The sequence below is a fragment of the Plectropomus leopardus genome, chromosome 18, assembly GCF_026936395.1.
Source record: "Plectropomus leopardus strain MGB_pleo_1.0 chromosome 18, ASM2693639v1, whole genome shotgun sequence".
NCBI lineage: Eukaryota > Metazoa > Chordata > Actinopteri > Perciformes > Serranidae > Plectropomus > Plectropomus leopardus.
In genome coordinates this window covers 18,210,178-18,235,490 of record NC_142193.1, presented here as the reverse complement: position 1 = coordinate 18,235,490, position 25,313 = coordinate 18,210,178, and the positions used below count along the sequence as shown (strand labels likewise).

The 25,313-nt window shown below is 34.7% G+C and overlaps 1 long non-coding RNA gene across 1 annotated transcript in view; it reads left to right on the top strand.

Moving 5' to 3' along the window:
* Positions 1-22,598, top strand: part of LOC121956116 (uncharacterized) — an 80,481-nt gene extending 57,883 nt beyond the window's left edge. Inside the window, exon 11 of the long non-coding RNA XR_015779622.1 lies at positions 22,090-22,598. This is a non-coding gene — a long non-coding RNA (uncharacterized LOC121956116). The remainder of the gene's footprint in view (positions 1-22,089) is intronic.
* The last annotated feature ends 2,715 nt before the right edge of the window (positions 22,599-25,313 follow it).

The window sequence follows — 25,313 nt, the reverse complement described above, 5'->3', positions numbered from 1 at the left end:
GTGCATAAAGCCCCTGACATCTGAGCTCCGAGGATCATTGGGACATGCAAACCCCTCCACCATGATAAGGTGGTAACTAAGGAGGGGCGAAATATAGCATGTTGAAAAAAAATATAGCTTGTAGATTCATGTCACACTATATTATGTCGAAAAAAAGGCCAAAAACCATTATAATTAAGCATGTCATAAAAATGGCCAATAACGCCGTAGTATATAGTATGTCGAAAAATGTCAGATTTTGACATGCCATAAAAGGGCTGAAAACAACGTATTATAGCTTGTAGAGACGTGTCAAAGTATACAATATTGAAATCAAAGCCAAAAACGTCCAAAACCATCATAATTTAGCATGTTGAAAAAATGGCCGAAAAGGCAATAGTATAGTATGTCAAAAAATGTCAGATTTTGACATGTCATAAAAATGACTTGAAACAACATATTATACCTTGTAGAGAGGCGTCATAGTATAAAATGTGGAAATAAAGGCCAAAAAAGCCCAAATACATCATAATTTAGCATGTTGAAAAAATGGCAAAAATGCCATAGTATAGTGTGTCAAAAAATGTTACATTTTGACTTGTCATAAAAATGGCTAAAAAGACATTTAATGGCTTGTAGACAGACTATGCGTCTGTCTATTTCCACATTGTATACTATGCGTATACAATGCGGAAATACAGGCCAAAAAAGTCCCAAAACATCATAATTTAGCATGTTGAAAAAATGAACAAAAAGGCTATAGTATAGTATAGTATGTCGCTATTAGTATGAATTTATGATTATGATTATGATTTATGATTACGCATCCTCAGTACTGAGTTCAAGACTCTGTCTACCTCAAGTAAAGACCTACCTATATATGGTAAAGTCTTAGTGTCTACAAGTTATGTTTGACCATGGATACCTGAGCCGGACCAGTGCCAGTAAATTTATGAACACAAATACATGCTTGTTATTCCTCAAAAGAAGTCAAGTACCTGACATTTTAGAAATTGATACCTACCATATACATCACAGCATTATATAAATACTCCTGCCTTTCTATTATCGGTGACGGCCAGCTTTCTATGTTCTGTGTCGGTTTGCGGTAAGTCTTGTCTCTGTCTGGGCTGACCCGAACGCTCTTCTTTGTTGTACTTGTCCTCATTTGTAGTCTTCATTTTAGTTAGTCTTTTTACTCATCTTCATTTAAGTTACACTTGTTTATTGTACTTGTTATTATTGTAATTACAATTATAATTGTATACTCATACTTTTACTCATATTAAACTTGTGCTGATTGAAACTTTTACAGGTGTCTTCATCCTTCAGAAGTCACCACAGAAAACTCTTACAATCAGTCAAAAAATGTCAAATTTTGACATTCATGAGTCGTTGAAAGTTGAAAAGATGCAAAAAAGCAAGGCTGTAGTATGGCAAAAAATGACAAACTTTGACATGTCCAAAAAACAGTTCCAAATTTTGAGCATTTTTCCACATGCGATTTTATGGGTTTTTGGGCCTGATGGGGATGTTTTTTTAACACTGTATGCTATGACATACCTCTACATGCTATATGCCATATAAAATTTAACATGTCCTAAAAATGGCTGAAGTATAGTATAGTACCCCTTAGTATAGCATGTAGAGGCATGCTGTAATATATAATGATGAAAAAACATAAAAAAAGAATAAAAAACGGCCCAAGACCCCATAAAATACCGTGCTGACAAAATGACCAAAAAGGCAAGGCTGTAGTATGGAGAAAAATGTCAAAATTTGACATGTCCAAAAACAGCTGAAAACCACTTACTATTACAGTGCATATTGTAGTATACAGTGTTGAAATACTTCCCCAATAACCCAAAAAATAGCATGTTGAAAAAATGACCAAAAAAGCAACACTATATTATGGTGAAAACTGTCAATTTGAAAAAAAGCTCCAAATTTTGGTTATTTTTTCTCCATTTTATTTAATGGGTTTGGGGGCCTTTTGGGGATATTTTGTGAATACTGTACACTATGACATGCCTCTACATGCTATACTAAGTAGTTTTCAGCTGTTTTTGGACGTGAAATTTTGACATTTCCCGCCTTACTATAGCCTTGCCTGTTTGGTCTTTTTTTCAACATGCTATTTATGGGTTCTTGGGGCATTTAGGGATGTTTTTTTTTAACACTGTATGCTATGACATGCCTCTCCATGCTGTATGCCATATAAAATTTTTCATGTCCTTAAAAAAAGCTAAAAACCACTTAGTATAGCATCTGGAGGCATGTTATACTATACAGTATTTAAAAAATGGCCCCAAACCCCATAAAATAGCATGTTGGAAAAAATGACCAAAAAGGCAAGGCTATACTAAGGCGAAAAATGGCAAAATATGACATGTCCTAAAAACAGCTTTAAACCACTTAGAATAGCATGTAGAGGCATGTTATAGTATACAGTGTTGAAAAAACGTCCAAAAGCAGTCAGAAACCCTAAAAAATAGCATGTTGAAAAAAATGACCAAAAAGGCAAGGCTATAGTAAGGCAAAAAACGTCAAAATATGACATGTCCTAAAAACAGCTGAAAACCACTTAGAATAGCATGTAGAGGCATGTTATAGTATACAGTGTTGAAAAAACTTCCAAAAACAGTCGGAAACCCCATAAAATAGCATGTTGAAAAAATGACCAAAAAGGCAAGGCTATAGTAAGGCAAAAACGTCAAAATATGACATGTCCTAAAACCATCTGAAAACCACTTAGAATAGCATGTAGAGGCATGTTATAGTATACAGTGTTGAAAAAACATCCCCAAAAAGCCCCAAGAGCCATAAAAGAGCATGTTGAAAAAATGACCAAAAAGGCAAGGCTATATTAAGGCAAAAAACGTCAAAATATGACATGTCCTAAAAACAGCTGAAAACCACTTAAAATAGCATGTAGAGGCATGTTATAGTTTACAGTGTTGAAAAAACATCAGAAAACGGCCCCAAACCCTAAAAAATAGCATGTTGAAAAAAATGACCAAAAAGGCAAGGCTATAGTAAGGCCAAAAATGTCAAAATATGACATGTCCTAAAAACAGCTGAAAACCACTTAGAATACCATGTAGAGACATGTTTTAGTATACAGAGTTGAAAAAACTTCCAAAAAATGCCCAAAACCCCATAAAATAGCATGTTGAAAAAATGAACAAAAAGGCAAGGCTATAGTAAGACGAGAAACGTCAAAATATGACATGTCCTAAAACCATCTGGAAACCACTTGGAACAGCATGTAGAGGCATGTTATAGTATACAGTGTTGAAAAAACTTCCAAAAACAGTCGGAAACCCCATAAAATACCATGTTGCAAAAAATGACCAAAGAGGCAAGGCTATAGTAAGGCAAAAAATGTCAAAATATGACATGTCCTAAATCCCTCTGAAAACCACTTATGCCTCTACATGCTATTCTGTTATAGTTTACAGTGTTGAAAATATTTCCAAAAACAGTTGGAAACCCCATAAAATAGCATGTTGCAAAAAATGACCAAAAAGGCAAGGCTATAGTAAGGCAAAAAATGTCAAAATATGACATGTCCTAAATCCATCTGAAAACCACTTAGGATAGCATGTAGAGGCATGTTATAGCATACAGAGTTGAAAAAACGTCCTAAAACAGTTGGAAACCCCATAAAATACCATGCTGCAAAAAATTACCAAAAAGGCAAGGCTATAGTAAGACGAAAAACGTCAAAATATGACATGTCCTAAAACCATCTGGAAACCACTTAGAATAGCATGTAGAGGCATGTTATAGTATACAGTGTTGAAAAAAAACCTCCAAAAACAGTCGGAAACCCCATAAAATACCATGTTGCAAAAAATGACCAAAAAGGCAAGGCTATAGTAAGGCAAAAAATGTCAAAATATGACATGTCCTAAATCCATCTGAAAACCGCTTAGGATAGCATGTAGAGGCATGTTATAGCATACAGAGTTGAAAAAACGTCCTAAAACAGTTGGAAACCCGATAAAATACCATGTTGCAAAAAATGACCAAAAAGGCAAGGCTATAGTAAGGCAAAAAATGTCAAAATATGACATGTCCTAAATCCATCTGAAAACCACTTAGAATAGCATGTAGAGGCATGTTATAGTTTACAGTGTTGAAAATATTTCCAAAAACAGTTGGAAACCCCATAAAATAGCATGTTGCAAAAAATGACCAAAAAGGCAAGGCTATAGTAAGAAGAGAAACGTCAAAATATGACATGTCCTAAAACCATCTGGAAACCACTTAGAATAGCATGTAGAGGCATGTTAGACTATACAGTGTTGAAAAAACTTCCAAAAACAGTCGGAAACCCCATAAAATACCATGTTGCAAAAAATGACCAAAAAGGCAAGGCTATAGTAAGGCAAAAAACGTCAAAATATGACATGTCCTAAAAACATCTGAAAACCACTTAGAATAGCATGTAGAGGCATGTTATAGTTTACAGTGTTGAAAACACTTCCAAAAACGGTGGGAAACCCCATAAAATACCATGTTGCAAAAAATGACCAAAAAGGCAAGGCTATAGTAAGGGAAAAAATGTCAAAATATGACATGTCCTAAAACCATCTGGAAACCACTTAGAATAGCATGTAGAGGCATGTTATACTATACAGTGTTGAAAAAACATCCGAAAACGGCCCAAAACCCTAAAAAATAGCATGTTGAAAAAAATGACCAAAAAGGCAAGGCTATAGTAAGGCGAAAAATTACAAAATATGACATGTCCTAAAAACAGCTGAAAACCACTTAAAATAGCATGTAGAGGCATGTTATAGTATACAGTGTTGAAAAAAACATCCCCAAAAGCCCCAAAAGCCATAAAAGAGCATGTTAAAAAAAAAATGAACAAAAAGGCAAGGCTATAGTAAGGCGAAAAATGACAAAATATGACATGTCCTAAAAACAGCTGATAACCACTTAGAATAGCATGTAGAGGCATGTTATAGTATACAGTGTTGAAAAAACTTCCAAAAACAGTTGTAAACCCCATAAAATAGCATGTTGAAAAAATGACCAAAAAGGCAAGGCTATAGTAAGGCAAAAAACGTCAAAATATGACATGTCCTAAAACCATCTGGAAACCACTTAGAATAGCATGTAGAGGCATGTTATAGTATACAGTGTTGAAAAAACATCCAAAAACAGCCCCAAACCCCATAAAATAGCATGTTGAAAAAATGACCAAAAAGGCAAGGCTATAGTAAGGCAAAAAACGTCAAAATATGACATGTCCTAAAAACAGCTGAAAACCACTTAGAATAGCATGTAGAGCCATGTTATAGTATACACTGTTGAAAAAACATCTCCAAAAAGCCCCAAAAGCCATAAAAGAGCATGTTGAAAAAAATGACCAAAAAGGCAAGGCTATAGTAAGGCGAAAAATGTCAAAATATGACATGTCCTAAAAACAGCTTAAAACCACTTAGAATAGCATGTAGAGGCATGTTATAGTTTACAGTGTTGAAAAAACTTCCAAAAACAGTCGGAAACCCCATAAAATAGCAGGTTGCAAAAAATGACCAAAAAGGCAAGGCTATAGTAAGGCCAAAAATGTCAAAATATGACATGTCCTAAAAACAGCTGAAAACCACTTAGAATACCATATAGAGACATGTTTTAGTATACAGAGTTGAAAAAACTTCCAAAAAATGCCCAAAACACCATAAAATAGCATGTTGAAAAAATGAACAAAAAGGCAAGGCTATAGTAAGACGAGAAACGTCAAAATATGACATGTCTTAAAACCATCTGAAAACCACTTAGAATAGCATGTAGAGGCATGTTATAGTATACAGTGTTGAAAAAACATCCAAAAACAGTTGTAAACCCCATAAAATAGCATGTTGAAAAAATGACCAAAAAGGCAAGGCTATAGTAAGGCAAAAAACGTCAAAATATGACATGTCCTAAAACCATCTGGAAACCACTTAGAATAGCATGTAGAGGCATGTTATAGTATACAGTGTTGAAAAAACATCCAAAAACAGCCCCAAACCCCATAAAATAGCATGTTGAAAAAATGACCAAAAAGGCAAGGCTATAGTAAGGCAAAAAACGTCAAAATATGACATGTCCTAAAAACAGCTGAAAACCACTTAGAATAGCATGTAGAGCCATGTTATAGTATACACTGTTGAAAAAACATCTCCAAAAAGCCCCAAAAGCCATAAAAGAGCATGTTGAAAAAAATGACCAAAAAGGCAAGGCTATAGTAAGGCGAAAAATGTCAAAATATGACATGTCCTAAAAACAGCTTAAAACCACTTAGAATAGCATGTAGAGGCATGTTATAGTTTACAGTGTTGAAAAAACTTCCAAAAACAGTCGGAAACCCCATAAAATAGCAGGTTGCAAAAAATGACCAAAAAGGCAAGGCTATAGTAAGGCCAAAAATGTCAAAATATGACATGTCCTAAAAACAGCTGAAAACCACTTAGAATACCATATAGAGACATGTTTTAGTATACAGAGTTGAAAAAACTTCCAAAAAATGCCCAAAACACCATAAAATAGCATGTTGAAAAAATGAACAAAAAGGCAAGGCTATAGTAAGACGAGAAACGTCAAAATATGACATGTCTTAAAACCATCTGAAAACCACTTAGAATAGCATGTAGAGGCATGTTATAGTATACAGTGTTGAAAAAACATCCCCAAAAAGCCCCAAAAGCCATAAAATAGCATGTTGAAAAAAATGACCAAAAAGGCAAGGCTATAGTAAGGCAAAAACGTCAAAATATGACATGTCCTAAAAACAGCTGAAAACCACTTAGAATAGCATGTAGAGGCATGTTATAGTATACAGTGTTGAAAAAACTTCCAAAAACAGTCGGAAACCCCATAAAATAGCATGTTGAAAAAATGACCAAAAAGGCAAGGCTATAGTAAGGCAAAAAACGTCAAAATATGACATGTCCTAAAACCATCTGGAAACCACTTAGAATAGCATGTAGAGGCATGTTATACTATACAGTGTTGAAAAAACTTCCTAAAAATGCCCAAAACACCATAAAATAGCATGTTGAAAAAATGAACAAAAAGGCAAGGCTATAGTAAGGCAAAAAACGTCAAAATATGACATGTCCTAAAAACAGCTGAAAACCACTTAGAATAGCATGTAGAGGCATGTTATAGTATACAGTGTTGAAAAAACGTCCAAAAACAGTCGGAAACCCCATAAAATAGCATGTTGAAAAAATGACCAAAAAGGCAAGGCTATAGTAAGGCAAAAAATGTCAAAATATGACATGTCCTAAAAACAGCTGAAAACCACTTAGAATAGCATGTAGAGGCATGTTATAGTATACAGTGTTGAAAAAACTTCCAAAAACAGTTGGAAACCCATAAAATACCATGTTGCAAAAAATGACCAAAAAGGCAAGGCTATAGTAAGGCAAAAAACGTCAAAATATGACATATCCTAAAACCATCTGGAAACCACTTAGAATAGCATGTCGAGGCATGTTATACTATACAGTGTTGAAAAAAAATCCGAAAACGGCCCAAAACCCTAATAAATAGCATGTTGAAAAAAATGACCAAAAAGGCAAGGCTATAGTAAGGCAAAAACGTCAAAATATGACATGTCCTAAAACCATCTGAAAACCACTTAAAATAGCATGTAGAGGCATGTTATAGTTTACAGTGTTGAAAAAACATCAGAAACAGTTGAAACCCTAATAAATAGCAAGTTGAAAAAAATGACCAAAAAGGCAAGGCTATAGTAAGGCGAAAAATGTCAAAATATGACATGTCCTAAAACCATCTGGAAACCACTTAGAATAGCATGTAGAGGCATGTTATAGTATACAGTGTTGAAAAAACTTCCAAAAACAGTCGGAAACCCCATAAAATAGCATGTTGAAAAAATGACCAAAAAGGCAAGGCTATAGTAAGGCGAAAAATGTCAAAATATGACATGTCCTAAAACCATCTGAAAACCACTTAGAATAGCATGTAGAGGCATGTTAGACTATACAGTGTTGAAAAAACTTCCTAAAATGCCCAAAACACCATAAAATAGCATGTTGAAAAAATGAACAAAAAGGCAAGGCTATAGTAAGGCAAAAAATGTCAAAATATGACATGTCCTAAAAACAGCTGAAAACCACTTAGAATAGCATGTAGAGGCATGTTATAGTATACAGTGTTGAAAAAACTTCCAAAAACAGTTGGAAACCCCATAAAATACCATGTTGCAAAAAATGACCAAAAAGGCAAGGCTATAGTAAGGCAAAAACGTCAAAATATGACATGTCCTAAAACCATCTGAAAACCACTTAGAATAGCATGTAGAGGCATGTTATACTATACAGTGTTGAAAAAACACCCGAAAACGGCCCAAAACCCTATAAAATAGCATGTTGAAAAAAATGACCAAAAAGGCAAGGCTATAGTAAGGCAAAAAACGTCAAAATATGACATGTCCTAAAACCATCTGAAAACCACTTAAAATAGCATGTAGAGGCATGTTATAGTTTACAGTGTTGAAAAAACATCAGAAAACGGCCCCAAACCCTAATAAATAGCATGTTGAAAAAAATGACCAAAAAGGCAAGGCTATAGTAAGGCGAAAAATGTCAAAATATGACATGTCCTAAAACCATCTGGAAACCACTTAGAATAGCATGTAGAGGCATGTTATAGTATACAGTGTTGAAAAAACATCCAAAACAGCCCAAAACCCAAAAAAATAGCATGTTGAAAAAATGACCAAAAAGGCAAGGCTATAGTAAGGCAAAAAATGTCAAAATATGACATGTCCTAAAAACAGCTGAAAACCACTTAGAATAGCATGTAGAGGCATGTTATAGTATACAGTGTTGAAAAAACTTCCAAAAACAGTCGGAAACCCCATAAAATAGCATGTTGAAAAAATGACCAAAAAGGCAAGGCTATAGTAAGGCAAAAACGTCAAAATATGACATGTCCTAAAAACAGCTGAAAACCACCTAGAATAGCATGTAGAGGCATGTTATAGTATACAGTGTTGAAAAAACTTCCAAAAACAGTCGGAAACCCCATAAAATAGCATGTTGAAAAAATGACCAAAAAGGCAAGGCTATAGTAAGGCAAAAACGTCAAAATATGACATGTCCTAAAACCATCTGAAAACCACTTAGAATAGCATGTAGAGGCATGTTATAGTATACAGTGTTGAAAAAACATCCAAAAACAGCCCCAAACCCCATAAAATAGCATGTTGAAAAAATGACCAAAAAGGCAAGGCTATAGTAAGGCAAAAACGTCAAAATATGACATGTCCTAAAAACAGCTGAAAACCACTTAGAATAGCATGTAGAGGCATGTTATAGTATACAGTGTTGAAAAAACATCCCCAAAACGGTCGGAAACCCCATAAAAAAGAATTTTGAAAAAATGACCAAAAAGGCAAGGCTATAGTAAGGCAAAAAATGACAAAATATGACATGTCCTAAAAACAGCTGAAAACCACTTAGAATAGCATGTAGAGGCATGTTATAGTATACAGTGTTGAAAAAACTTCCAAAAACAGTCAGAAACCCCATAAAATAGCATGTTGAAAAAATGACCAAAAAGGCAAGGCTATAGTAAGGCAAAAACGTCAAAATATGACATGTCCTAAAAACAGCTGAAAACCACTTAGAATAGCATGTAGAGGCATGTTATACTATACAGTGTTGAAAAAACTTCCGAAAACGGCCCAAAACCCTAATAAATAGCATGTTGAAAAAAATGACCAAAAAGGCAAGGCTATAGTAAGGCAAAAACGTCAAAATATGACATGTCCTAAAACCATCTGAAAACCACTTAGAATAGCACGTAGAGGCATGTTATAGTATACAGTGTTGAAAAAACATCCAAAAACAGTTGTAAACCCCATAAAAAAGCATGTTGAAAAAATGACCAAAAAGGCAAGGCTATAGTAAGGCAAAAACGTCAAAATATGACATGTCCTAAAACCATCTGAAAACCACTTAGAATAGCATGTAGAGGCATGTTATAGTATACAGTGTTGAAAAACATCCAAAAACAGCCCCAAACCCCATAAAATAGCATGTTGAAAAAATGACCAAAAAGGCAAGGCTATAGTAAGGCAAAAAACGTCAAAATATGACATGTCCTAAAAACAGCTGAAAACCACTTAGAATAGCATGTAGAGCCATGTTATAGTATACACTGTTGAAAAAACATCTCCAAAAAGCCCCAAAAGCCATAAAAGAGCATGTTGAAAAAAATGACCAAAAAGGCAAGGCTATAGTAAGGCGAAAAATGTCAAAATATGACATGTCCTAAAACCATCTGGAAACCACTTAGAATAGCATGTAGAGGCATGTTATAGTTTACAGTGTTGAAAAAACTTCCAAAAACAGTCAGAAACCCCATAAAATAGCAGGTTGCAAAAAATGACCAAAAAGGCAAGGCTATAGTAAGGCCAAAAATGTCAAAATATGACATGTCCTAAAAACAGCTGAAAACCACTTAGAATACCATATAGAGACATGTTATAGTATACAGTGTTGAAAAACTTCCAAAAAAATGCCCAAAACACCATAAAATAGCATGTTGAAAAAATGAACAAAAAGGCAAGGCTATAGTAAGGCAAAAAACGTCAAAATATGACATGTCTTAAAACCATCTGAAAACCACTTAGAATAGCATGTAGAGGCATGTTATAGTATACAGTGTTGAAAAAACATCCCCAAAAAGCCCCAAAAGCCATAAAATAGCATGTTGAAAAAAATGACCAAAAAGGCAAGGCTATAGTAAGGCAAAAAATGTCAAAATATGACATGTCCTAAAAACAGCTGAAAACCACTTAGAATAGCATGTAGAGGCATGTTATAGTATACAGTGTTGAAAAAACTTCCAAAAACAGTCGGAAACCCCATAAAATAGCATGTTGAAAAAATGACCAAAAAGGCAAGGCTATAGTAAGGCAAAAAACGTCAAAATATGACATGTCCTAAAACCATCTGGAAACCACTTAGAATAGCATGTAGAGGCATGTTATACTATACAGTGTTGAAAAAACTTCCTAAAAATGCCCAAAACACCATAAAATAGCATGTTGAAAAAATGAACAAAAAGGCAAGGCTATAGTAAGGCAAAAAACGTCAAAATATGACATGTCCTAAAAACAGCTGAAAACCACTTAGAATAGCATGTAGAGGCATGTTATAGTATACAGTGTTGAAAAAACGTCCAAAAACAGTCGGAAACCCCATAAAAGAGCATGTTGAAAAAATGACCAAAAAGGCAAGGCTATAGTAAGGCAAAAAATGTCAAAATATGACATGTCCTAAAAACAGCTGAAAACCACTTAGAATAGCATGTAGAGGCATGTTATAGTATACAGTGTTGAAAAAACTTCCAAAAACAGTTGGAAACCCCATAAAATACCATGTTGCAAAAAATGACCAAAAAGGCAAGGCTATAGTAAGGCAAAAAACGTCAAAATATGACATATCCTAAAACCATCTGGAAACCACTTAGAATAGCATGTCGAGGCATGTTATACTATACAGTGTTGAAAAAAAATCCGAAAACGGCCCAAAACCCTAATAAATAGCATGTTGAAAAAAATGACCAAAAAGGCAAGGCTATAGTAAGGCAAAAACGTCAAAATATGACATGTCCTAAAACCATCTGAAAACCACTTAAAATAGCATGTAGAGGCATGTTATAGTTTACAGTGTTGAAAAAACATCAGAAAGCATTTAAACCCTAATAAATAGCATGTTGAAAAAAATGACCAAAAAGGCAAGGCTATAGTAAGGCGAAAAATGTCAAAATATGACATGTCCTAAAACCATCTGGAAACCACTTAGAATAGCATGTAGAGGCATGTTATAGTATACAGTGTTGAAAAAACTTCCAAAAACAGTCGGAAACCCCATAAAATAGCATGTTGAAAAAATGACCAAAAAGGCAAGGCTATAGTAAGGCGAAAAATGTCAAAATATGACATGTCCTAAAAACAGCTGAAAACCACTTAGAATAGCATGTAGAGGCATGTTATACTATACAGTGTTGAAAAAACTTCCTAAAAATGCCCAAAACACCATAAAATAGCATGTTGAAAAAATGAACAAAAAGGCAAGGCTATAGTAAGGCAAAAAATGTCAAAATATGACATGTCCTAAAAACAGCTGAAAACCACTTAGAATAGCATGTAGAGGCATGTTATAGTATACAGTGTTGAAAAAACTTCCAAAAACAGTTGGAAACCCCATAAAATACCATGTTGCAAAAAATGACCAAAAAGGCAAGGCTATAGTAAGGCAAAAAACGTCAAAATATGACATATCCTAAAACCATCTGGAAACCACTTAGAATAGCATGTCGAGGCATGTTATACTATACAGTGTTGAAAAAAAATCCGAAAACGGCCCAAAACCCTAATAAATAGCATGTTGAAAAAAATGACCAAAAAGGCAAGGCTATAGTAAGGCAAAAACGTCAAAATATGACATGTCCTAAAACCATCTGAAAACCACTTAAAATAGCATGTAGAGGCATGTTATAGTTTACAGTGTTGAAAAAACATCAGAAAACGGCCCCAAACCCTAATAAATAGCATGTTGAAAAAAATGACCAAAAAGGCAAGGCTATAGTAAGGCGAAAAATGTCAAAATATGACATGTCCTAAAACCATCTGGAAACCACTTAGAATAGCATGTAGAGGCATGTTATAGTATACAGTGTTGAAAAAACATCCAAAAACAGCCCCAAACCCCATAAAATAGCATGTTGAAAAAATGACCAAAAAGGCAAGGCTATAGTAAGGCAAAAAATGTCAAAATATGACATGTCCTAAAAACAGCTGAAAACCACTTAGAATAGCATGTAGAGGCATGTTATACTATACAGTGTTGAAAAAACTTCCAAAAACAGTCGGAAACCCCATAAAATAGCATGTTGAAAAAATGACCAAAAAGGCAAGGCTATAGTAAGGCAAAAAACGTCAAAATATGACATGTCCTAAAAACAGCTGAAAACCACTTAGAATAGCATGTAGAGGCATGTTATAGTATACAGTGTTGAAAAAACTTCCAAAAACAGTCGGAAACCCCATAAAATAGCATGTTGAAAAAATGACCAAAAAGGCAAGGCTATAGTAAGGCAAAAACGTCAAAATATGACATGTCCTAAAACCATCTGAAAACCACTTAGAATAGCATGTAGAGGCATGTTATACTATACAGTGTTGAAAAAACATCCGAAAACGGCCCAAAACCCTAAAAAATAGCACGTTGAAAAAAATGACCAAAAAGGCAAGGCTATAGTAAGGCGAAAAATGTCAAAATATGACATGTCCTAAAACCATCTGGAAACCACTTAGAATAGCATGTAGAGGCATGTTATAGTATACAGTGTTGAAAAAACATCCAAAAACAGCCCCAAACCCCATAAAATAGCATGTTGAAAAAATGACCAAAAAGGCAAGGCTATAGTAAGGCAAAAAATGTCAAAATATGACATGTCCTAAAAACAGCTGAAAACCACTTAGAATAGCATGTAGAGGCATGTTATACTATACAGTGTTGAAAAAACTTCCAAAAACAGTCGAAAACCCCATAAAATAGCATGTTGAAAAAATGACCAAAAAGGCAAGGCTATAGTAAGGCAAAAACGTCAAAATATGACATGTCCTAAAAACATCTGAAAACCACCTAGAATAGCATGTAGAGGCATGTTATACTATACAGTGTTGAAAAAACTTCCAAAAACAGTCGGAAACCCCATAAAATAGCATGTTGAAAAAATGACCAAAAAGGCAAGGCAACAGTAAGGCAAAAAATGTCAAAATATGACATGTCCTAAATCCCTCTGAAAACCACTTAGAATAGCATGTAGAGGCATGTTATAGTTTACAGTGTTGAAAATATTTCCAAAAACAGTTGGAAACCCCATAAAATAGCATGTTGCAAAAAATGACCAAAAAGGCAAGGCTATAGTAAGGCAAAAAACGTCAAAATATGACATGTCCTAAAACCATCTGGAAACCACTTAGAATAGCATGTAGAGGCATGTTATACTATACAGTGTTGAAAAAACATCAGAAAACGGCCCAAAACCCTAAAAAATAGCACGTTGAAAAAAATGACCAAAAAGGCAAGGCTATAGTAAGGCAAAAAACGTCAAAATATGACATGTCCTAAAAACAGCTGAAAACCACTTAGAATAGCATGTAGAGGCATGTTATAGTATACACTGTTGAAAAAACTTCCAAAAACAGTTGGAAACCCCATAAAATACCATGTTGAAAAAAATGACCAAAAAGGCAAGGCTATAGTAAGGCAAAAACGTCAAAATATGACATGTCCTAAAACCATCTGAAAACCACTTAAAATAGCATGTAGAGGCATGTTATAGTTTACAGTGTTGAAAAAACATCAGAAAACGGCCCCAAACCCTAATAAATAGCATGTTGAAAAAAATGACCAAAAAGGCAAGGCTATAGTAAGGCAAAAAACGTCAAAATATGACATGTCCTAAAAACAGCTGAAAACCACTTAGAATAGCATGTAGAGCCATGTTATAGTATACACTGTTGAAAAAACATCTCCAAAAAGCCCTAAAAGCCATAAAAGAGCATGTTAAAAAAAAAGGACCAAAAAGGCAAGGCTATAGTAAGGCAAAAAAATGTCAAAATATGACATGTCCTAAAAACAGCTGAAAACCACTTAGAATAGCATGTAGAGGCATGTTATAGTATACAGAGTTGAAAAAACATCCGAATGCCCAAAAACCCTAATAAATAGCATGTTGAAAAAAATGACCAAAAAGGCAAGGCTATAGTAAGGCAAAAAACGTCAAAATATGACATGTCCTAAAAACAGCTGAAAACCACTTAGAATAGCATGTAGAGCCATGTTATAGTATACACTGTTGAAAAAACATCTCCAAAAAGCCCTAAAAGCCATAAAAGAGCATGTTAAAAAAAAAAGGACCAAAAAGGCAAGGCTATAGTAAGGCAAAAAAATGTCAAAATATGACATGTCCTAAAAACAGCTGAAAACCACTTAGAATATCACGTAGAGGCATGTTATAGTATACAGAGTTGAAAAAACATCCGAAAACGGCCCAAAACCCTAAAAAATAGCATGTTGAAAAAAATGACCAAAAAGGCAAGGCTATAGTAAGGCAAAAAACGTCAAAATATGACATGTCCTAAAAACAGCTGAAAACCACTTAGAATAGCATGTAGAGGCATGTTATAGTATACAGTGTTGAAAAAACTTCCAAAAACAGTTGGAAACCCCATAAAATACCATGTTGCAAAAAATGACCAAAAAGGCAAGGCTATAGTAAGGCAAAAAACGTCAAAATATGACATGTCCTAAAACCATCTGGAAACCACTTAGAATAGCATGTCGAGGCATGTTATACTATACAGTGTTGAAAAAACATCCGAAAACGGCCCAAAACCCTAATAAATAGCATGTTGAAAAAAATGACCAAAAAGGCAAGGCTATAGTAAGGCAAAAAACGTCAAAATATGACATGTCCTAAAAACAGCTGAAAACCACTTAGAATAGCATGTAGAGGCATGTTATAGTATACACTGTTGAAAAAACTTCCAAAAACAGTTGGAAACCCCATAAAATACCATGTTGCAAAAAATGACCAAAAAGGCAAGGCTATAGTAAGGCAAAAACGTCAAAATATGACATGTCCTAAAAACAGCTGAAAACCACTTAGAATAGCATGTAGAGGCATGTTATAGTATACAGTGTTGAAAAAACTTCCAAAAACAGTCGGAAACCCCATAAAATAGCATGTTGAAAAAATGACCAAAAAGGCAAGGCTATAGTAAGGCAAAAACGTCAAAATATGACATGTCCTAAAACCATCTGAAAACCACTTAGAATAGCATGTAGAGGCATGTTATAGTATACAGTGTTGAAAAAACATCCAAAAACAGCCCCAAACCCCATAAAATAGCATGTTGAAAAAATGACCAAAAAGGCAAGGCTATAGTAAGGCAAAAAACGTCAAAATATGACATGTCCTAAAAACAGCTGAAAACCACTTAGAATAGCATGTAGAGGCATGTTATACTATACAGTGTTGAAAAAACATCCGAAAACGGCCCAAAACCCTAAAAAATAGCACGTTGAAAAAAATGACCAAAAAGGCAAGGCTATAGTAAGGCGAAAAATGTCAAAATATGACATGTCCTAAAACCATCTGGAAACCACTTAGAATAGCATGTAGAGGCATGTTATAGTATACAGTGTTGAAAAAACATCCAAAAACAGCCCCAAACCCCATAAAATAGCATGTTGAAAAAAAATGACCAAAAAGGCAAGGCTATAGTAAGGCAAAAAACGTCAAAATATGACATGTCCTAAAAACAGCTGAAAACCACTTAGAATAGCATGTAGAGCCATGTTATAGTATACACTGTTGAAAAAACATCTCCAAAAAGCCCTAAAAGCCATAAAAGAGCATGTTAAAAAAAAGGACCAAAAAGGCAAGGCTATAGTAAGGCAAAAAAATGTCAAAATATGACATGTCCTAAAAACAGCTGAAAACCACTTAGAATATCACGTAGAGGCATGTTATAGTATACAGAGTTGAAAAAACATCCGAAAACGGCCCAAAACCCTAAAAAAATAGCATGTTGAAAAAAATGACCAAAAAGGCAAGGCTATAGTAAGGCAAAAAACGTCAAAATATGACATGTCCTAAAAACAGCTGAAAACCACTTAGAATAGCATGTAGAGGCATGTTATAGTATACAGTGTTGAAAAAACTTCCAAAAAGAGTCGGAAACCCCATAAAATAGCATGTTGAAAAAATGACCAAAAAGGCAAGGCTATAGTAAGGCAAAAAATGTCAAAATATGACATGTCCTAAAAACAGCTGAAAACCACTTAGAATAGCATGTAGAGGCATGTTATACTATACAGTGTTGAAAAAACTTCCAAAAACAGTCGGAAACCCCATAAAATAGCATGTTGAAAAAATGACCAAAAAGGCAAGGCTATAGTAAGGCAAAAACGTCAAAATATGACATGTCCTAAAAACATCTGAAAACCACCTAGAATAGCATGTAGAGGCATGTTATACTATACAGTGTTGAAAAAACTTCCAAAAACAGTCGGAAACCCCATAAAATAGCATGTTGAAAAAATGACCAAAAAGGCAAGGCTATAGTAAGGCAAAAAACGTCAAAATATGACATGTCCTAAATCCCTCTGAAAACCACTTAGAATAGCATGTAGAGGCATGTTATAGTATACAGTGTTGAAAAAACGTCCAAAAACAGTCGGAAACCCCATAAAAGAGCATGTTGAAAAAATGACCAAAAAGGCAAGGCTATAGTAAGGCAAAAAACGTCAAAATATGACATGTCCAAAAAACATCTGGAAACCACTTAGAATAGCCTGTAGAGGCATGTTATAGTATACACTGTTGAAAAAAACTCCCAAAAACAGTCAGAAACCCCATAAAATAGCATGATGAAAAAATGACCAAAAAGGCAAGGCTATAGTAAGGCAAAAAATGACAAAATATGACATGTCCTAAAAACAGCTGAAAACCACTTCGAATAGCATGTAGAGGCATGTTATACTATACAGTGTTGAAAAAACTTCCAAAAACAGTTGGAAACCCCATAAAATACCATGTTGCAAAATATGACCAAAAAGGCAAGGCTATAGTAAGGCGAAAAACGTCAAAATATGACATGTCCTAAAAACAGCTGAAAACCACTTAGAATAGCATGTAGAGGCATGTTATAGTATACAGTGTTGAAAAAACATCCAACAACAGTTGGAAACCCCATAAAATACCATGTTGCAAAAAATGACCAAAAAGGCAAGGCTATAGTAAGGCGAAAAATGTCAAAATATGACATGTCCCAAAACCATCTGGAAACCACTTAGAATAGCATGTAGAGGCATGTTATACTATACAGTGTTGAAAAAACATCCGAAAACGGCCCAAAACCCTAAAAAATAGCATGTTGAAAAAAATGACCAAAAAGGCAAGGCTATAGTAAGGCAAAAAACGTCAAAATATGACATGTCCTAAAAACAGCTGAAAACCACTTAGAATAGCATGTAGAGGCATGTTATAGTATACAGTGTTGAAAAAACTTCCAAAAACAGTCAGAAACCCCATAAAATAGCATGTTGAAAAAATGACCAAAAAGGCAAGGCTATAGTAAGGCAAAAAACGTCAAAATATGACATGTCCAAAAAACATCTGGAAACCACTTAGAATAGCCTGTAGAGGCATGTTATAGTATACACTGTTGAAAAAAACTCCCAAAAACAGTCAGAAACCCCATAAAATAGCATGATGAAAAAATGACCAAAAAGGCAAGGCTATAGTAAGGCAAAAAATGACAAAATATGACATGTCCTAAAAACAGCTGAAAACCACTTCGAATAGCATGTAGAGGCATGTTATACTATACAGTGTTGAAAAAACTTCCAAAAACAGTTGGAAACCCCATAAAATACCATGTTCCAAAAAATGACCAAAAAGGCAAGGCTATAGTAAGGCAAAAAATGTCAAAATATGACATGTCCTAAAAACATCTGGAAACCACTTAGAATAGCATGTAGAGGCATGTTAGACTATACAGTGTTGAAAAAACATCCGAAAACGACCCAAAACCCTAAAAAGTAGCATGTTGAAAAAAATGACCAAAAAGGCAAGGCTATAGTAAGGCGAAAAACGTCAAAATATGACATGTCCTAAAACCATCTGGAAACCACTTAGAATAGCATGTAGAGCCATGTTAAAGTATACAGTGTTGAAAAAACATCCCCAAAAAGCCCCAAAAGCCATAAAATAGCATGTTGAAAAAAATGACCAAAAAGGCAAGGCTATAGTAAGGCAAAAACGTCAAAATATGACATGTCCTAAAAACAGCTGAAAACCACTTAGAATAGCCTGTAGAGGCATGTTATAGTATACAGTGTTGGAAAAAACATCCCCCCAAAGCCCCAAAAGCCATAAAAGAGCATGTTGAAAAAATGACCAAAAAGGCAAGGCTATAGTAAGGCAAAAACGTCAAAATATGACATGACCTAAAAACAGCTGAAAACCACTTAGAATAGCATGTAGAGGCATGTTATAGTATACAGTGTTGAAAAAACTTCCAAAAACAGTCGGAAACCCCATAAAATAGCATGTTGAAAAAGGCAAGGCTATAGTAAGGCAAAAACGTCAAAATATGACATGTCCTAAAACCATCTGAAAACCACTTAGAATAGCATGTAGAGGCATGTTATAGTATACAGTGTTGAAAAAACATCCAAAAACAGCCCCAAACCCCATAAAATAGCATGTTGAAAAAATGACCAAAAAGGCAAGGCTATAGTAAGGCAAAAAACGTCAAAATATGACATGTCCTAAAAACAGCTGAAAACCACTTAGAATAGCATGTAGAGGCATGTTATACTATACAGTGTTGAAAAAACATCCGAAACGCATTTAAAACCCTAAAAAATAGCACGTTGAAAAAAATGACCAAAAAGGCAAGGCTATAGTAAGGCGAAAAATGTCAAAATATGACATGTCCTAAAAACAGCTGAAAACCACTTAGAATAGCATGTAGAGCCATGTTATAGTATACACTGTTGAAAAAACATCTCCAAAAAGCCCTAAAAGCCATAAAAGAGCATGTTAAAAAAAAGGACCAAAAAGGCAAGGCTATAGTAAGGCAAAAAAATGTCAAAATATGACATGTCCTAAAAACAGCTGAAAACCACTTAGAATATCACGTAGAGGCATGTTATAGTATACAGAGTTGAAAAAACATCCGAAAACGGCCCAAAACCCTAAAAAAATAGCATGTTGAAAAAAATGACCAAAAAGGCAAGGCTATAGTAAGGCAAAAACATCAAAATATGACATGTCCTAAAAACAGCTGAAAACCACCTAGAATAGCATGTAGAGGCATGTTATAGTATACAGTGTTGAAAAAACTTCCAAAAACAGTCGGAAACCCCATAAAATAGCATGTTGAAAAAATGACCAAAAAGGCAAGGCTATAGTAAGGCGAAAAACGTCAAAATATGACATGTCCTAAAAACAGCTGAAAACCACTTAGAATAGCATGTAGAGGCATGTTATACTATACAGTGTTGAAAAAACTTCCAAAAACAGTCGGAAACCCCATAAAATAGCATGTTGAAAAAATGACCAAAAAGGCAAGGCTATAGTAAGGCAAAAACGTCAAAATATGACATGTCCTAAAAACATCTGAAAACCACCTAGAATAGCATGTAGAGGCATGTTATACTATACAGTGTTGAAAAAACTTCCAAAAACAGTCGGAAACCCCATAAAATAGCATGTTGAAAAAATGACCAAAAAGGCAAGGCTATAGTATAAGGCAAAGCGTCAAAATATGACATGTCCTAAATCCCTCTGAAAACCACTTAGAATAGCATGTAGAGGCATGTTATAGTATACAGTGTTGAAAAACTTCCAAAAACAGTTGAAACCCCATAAAATACCATGTTGAAAAAAATGACCAAAAAGGCAAGGCTATAGTAAGGCGAAAAACGTCAAAATATGACATGTCCTAAAAACAGCTGAAAACCACTTAGAATAGCATGTAGAGGCATGTTATAGTATACAGTGTTGAAAAAACATCCAACAACAGTTGGAAACCCCATAAAATACCATGTTGCAAAAAATGACCAAAAAGGCAAGGCTATAGTAAGGCAAAAAACGTCAAAATATGACATGTCCCAAAACTATCTGGAAACCACTTAGAATAGCATGTAGAGGCATGTTATACTATACAGTGTTGAAAAAACATCCGAAAACGGCCCAAAACCCTAAAAAATAGCATGTTGAAAAAAATGACCAAAAAGGCAAGGCTATAGTAAGGCAAAAAACGTCAAAATATGACATGTCCTAAAAACAGCTGAAAACCACTTAGAATAGCATGTAGAGGCATGTTATAGTATACAGTGTTGAAAAAACTTCCAAAAACAGTCAGAAACCCCATAAAATAGCATGTTGAAAAAATGACCAAAAAGGCAAGGCTATAGTAAGGCAAAAACGTCAAAATATGACATGTCCAAAAAACATCTGGAACCACTTAGAATAGCCTGTAGAGGCATGTTATAGTATACACTGTTGAAAAAACTCCCAAAAACAGTCAGAAACCCCATAAAATAGCATGATGAAAAAATGACCAAAAAGGCAAGGCTATAGTAAGGCAAAAAATGACAAAATATGACATGTCCTAAAAACAGCTGAAAACCACTTCGAATAGCATGTAGAGGCATGTTATACTATACAGTGTTGAAAAAACTTCCAAAAACAGTTGGAAACCCCATAAAATACCATGTTCCAAAAAATGACCAAAAAGGCAAGGCTATAGTAAGGCAAAAAATGTCAAAATATGACATGTCCTAAAAACATCTGGAAACCACTTAGAATAGCATGTAGAGGCATGTTAGACTATACAGTGTTGAAAAAACATCCGAAAACGGCCCAAAACCCTAAAAAGTAGCATGTTGAAAAAAATGACCAAAAAGGCAAGGCTATAGTAAGGCGAAAAACGTCAAAATATGACATGTCCTAAAACCATCTGGAAACCACTTAGAATAGCATGTAGAGCCATGTTAAAGTATACAGTGTTGAAAAAACATCCCCAAAAAGCCCCAAAAGCCATAAAATAGCATGTTGAAAAAAATGACCAAAAAGGCAAGGCTATAGTAAGGCAAAAACGTCAAAATATGACATGTCCTAAAAACAGCTGAAAACCACTTAGAATAGCCTGTAGAGGCATGTTATAGTATACAGTGTTGGAAAAAACATCCCCCCAAAGCCCCAAAAGCCATAAAAGAGCATGTTGAAAAAATGACCAAAAAGGCAAGGCTATAGTAAGGCGAAAAATGTCAAAATTTGACATGTCCTAAAAACAGCTGAACACTATTAGTATAACAGTTAGATGCATGTTATATTGTACAATGTTGAAATACTTCCTGAAAAGGCCAAAAAACCCATAAAATATCTTTTATGTCCCTGAGCCATGAGCTCTCATCCCGTCCTCTAGCCGTATGTCAATGTATGTATGTGTGTGTGTCTAACAGTCAAATTGTGTTACAGCTGTCCCTAGAGGGCGTGTCCTTCCCGGTGGCTGGTGATTAATGCGGCTTGTCGGTGCGGTGCTACACCAATCCAGGAGGGATGGCAGTTATAAAAGTCCGGAGTGCTCTACTGATGGCGGAAAACACCACCAGTACCTCCTTGTATTTAAGTTGTTGCTTGTGAATTGTGTAAAGTGCAAGAGAATTTGATTCCTGTGCATGTCCCAGATTTGGGCCAGAGTAAGACTAAAATACTGATTTTGTACTGCACTCACATATTTTGTCACTTTTTAGTTTAACTTGGTTCAGGGGTACTGGTCATTTGTCTTTCTGTTTTTCACTGAGTCACTAGGTTAGTTAGTTAGGTTTTGCTTTCGAGATATTTGAGTTATTTGTCACTGTAATCTTTAGCTTTAGATAGTCAGCTCCAGTTTTGATTTAAGGAGTCATCTTTTTGTTATATTTATTTAATTGTTTTGACAGAACCTGGAAGTGCTTATCTGTTTTACACTTAATGTCCACATGTCCTTTTATAATAAATACACCTTAATTCAATATCCCTTCCAACGAAAGTGTGTGTGTTATTTCCCTTTTCCCCATTGCGAGCTGGGTTTGTAACAATAGCATGTTGAAGAAATGACCAAAAAAGTGAGGCTATAGTGTGAAAACCACTTAGAATAGCATGAAGAGGCATGTTATAGTATACAGTGTTGAAAAAACATCCAAAAACAGTCCCAAACCCCATAAAATAGCATGTTGAAAAAAATGACCAAAAAGGCAAGGCTATAGTAAGGCAAAAAATGTCAAAATATGACATGTCATGAAAACAGCTGAAAACCACTTAGAATAGCATGTAGAGGCATGTTATACTATACAGTGTTAAAAAAACACCCCCCAAAAGCCCCAAAAGCCATAAAATAGCATGTTGAAAAAAATGACCAAAAAGGCAAGGCTATAGTAAGGCGAAAAACGTCAAAATATGACATGTCCTAAAAACAGCTTAAAACCACTTAGAATAGCATGTAGAGGCATGTTATAGTATACAGTGTTGAAAAAACTTCCAAAAACAGTCGGAAACCCCATAAAATAGCATGTTGAAAAAATGACCAAAAAGGCAAGGCTATAGTAAGGCAAAAAACGTCAAAATATGACATGTCCTAAAAACAGCTTAAAACCACTTAGAATAGCATGTAGAGGCATGTTATAGTATACAGTGTTGAAAAAACTTCCAAAAACAGTCGGAAACCCCATAAAATAGCATGTTGAAAAAATGACCAAAAAGGCAAGGCTATAGTAAGGCAAAAACGTCAAAATATGACATGTCCTAAAAACATCTGAAAACCACCTAGAATAGCATGTAGAGGCATGTTATAGTATACAGTGTTGAAAAAACTTCCAAAAACAGTCGGAAACCCCATAAAATAGCATGTTGAAAAAATGACCAAAAAGGCAAGGCTATAGTAAGGCAAAAACGTCAAAATATGACATGTCCTAAAAACATCTGAAAACCACCTAGAATAGCATGTAGAGGCATGTTATAGTTTACACTGTTGAAAAAACTTCCAAAAACAGTTGGAAACCCCATAAAATACCATGTTGCAAAAAATGACCAAAAAGGCAAGGCTATAGTAAGGCAAAAACGTCAAAATATGACATGTCCTAAAAACAGCTGAAAACCACTTAGAATAGCATGTAGAGGCATGTTATAGTATACAGTGTTGAAAAAACTTCCAAAAACAGTCGGAAACCCCATAAAATAGCATGTTAAAAAAATGACCAAAAAGGCAAGGCTATAGTAAGGCAAAAACGTCAAAATATGACATGTCCTAAAACCATCTGAAAACCACTTAGAATAGCATGTAGAGGCATGTTATAGTTTACAGTGTTGAAAAAACATCAGAAAACGGCCCCAAACCCTAATAAATAGCACGTTGAAAAAAATGACCAAAAAGGCAAGGCTATAGTAAGGCAAAAAACGTCAAAATATGACATGTCCTAAAAACAGCTGAAAACCACTTAGAATAGCATGTAGAGGCATGTTATAGTATACACTGTTGAAAAAACTTCCAAAAACAGTTGGAAACCCCATAAAATACCATGTTGCAAAAAATGACCAAAAAGGCAAGGCTATAGTAAGGCAAAAAACGTCAAAATATGACATGTCCTAAAAACAGCTTAAAACCACTTAGAATAGCATGTAGAGGCATGTTATAGTATACAGTGTTGAAAAAACTTCCAAAAACAGTCAGAAACCCCATAAAATAGCATGTTGAAAAAATGACCAAAAAGGCAAGGCTATAGTAAGGCAAAAACGTCAAAATATGACATGTCCTAAAACCATCTGAAAACCACTTAGAATAGCATGTAGAGGCATGTTATACTATACAGTGTTGAAAAAACATCCGAAAACGGCCCAAAACCCTAAAAAATAGCATGTTGAAAAAAATGACCAAAAAGGCAAGGCTATAGTAAGGCTAAAAATGTCAAAATATGACATGTCCTAAAACCATCTGAAAACCACTTAGAATAGCACGTAGAGGCATGTTATAGTATACAGTGTTGAAAAAACATCCCCAAAAAGCCCGAAAAGCCATAAAAGAGCATGTTGAAAAAATGACCAAAAAGGCAAGGCTATAGTAAGGCAAAAAATGGCAAAATATGACATGTCCTAAAAACAGCTGAAAACCACTTAGAATAGCATGTAGAGGCATGTTATAGTTTACAGTGTTGAAAAAACATCCGAAAACGGCCCAAAACCCTATAAAATAGCATGTTGAAAAAATGACCAAAAAGGCAAGGCTATAGTAAAGTAAAAAACGTCAAAATATGACATGTCCTAAAACCATCTGGAAACCACTTAGAATAGCATGTAGAGGCATGTTATAGTATACAGTGTTGAAAAAACATCCCCAAAAAGCCCCAAAAGCCATAAAATAGCATGTTGAAAAAATGACCAAAAAGGCAAGGCTATAGTAAGGCGAAAAACATCAAAATATGACATGTCCTAAAAACAGCTGAAAACCACTTAGAATAGCATGTAGAGGTATGTTATAGTTTACACTGTTGAAAAAGCATCCCCAAAAAGCCCCAAAAGCCATAAAAGAGCATGTTGAAAAAATGAACAAAAAGGCAAGGCTATAGTAAGGCGAAAAACGTCAAAATATGACATGTCCTAAAAACAGCTTAAAACCACTTAGAATAGCATGTGGAGGCATGTTATACTATACAGTGTTGAAAAAACAT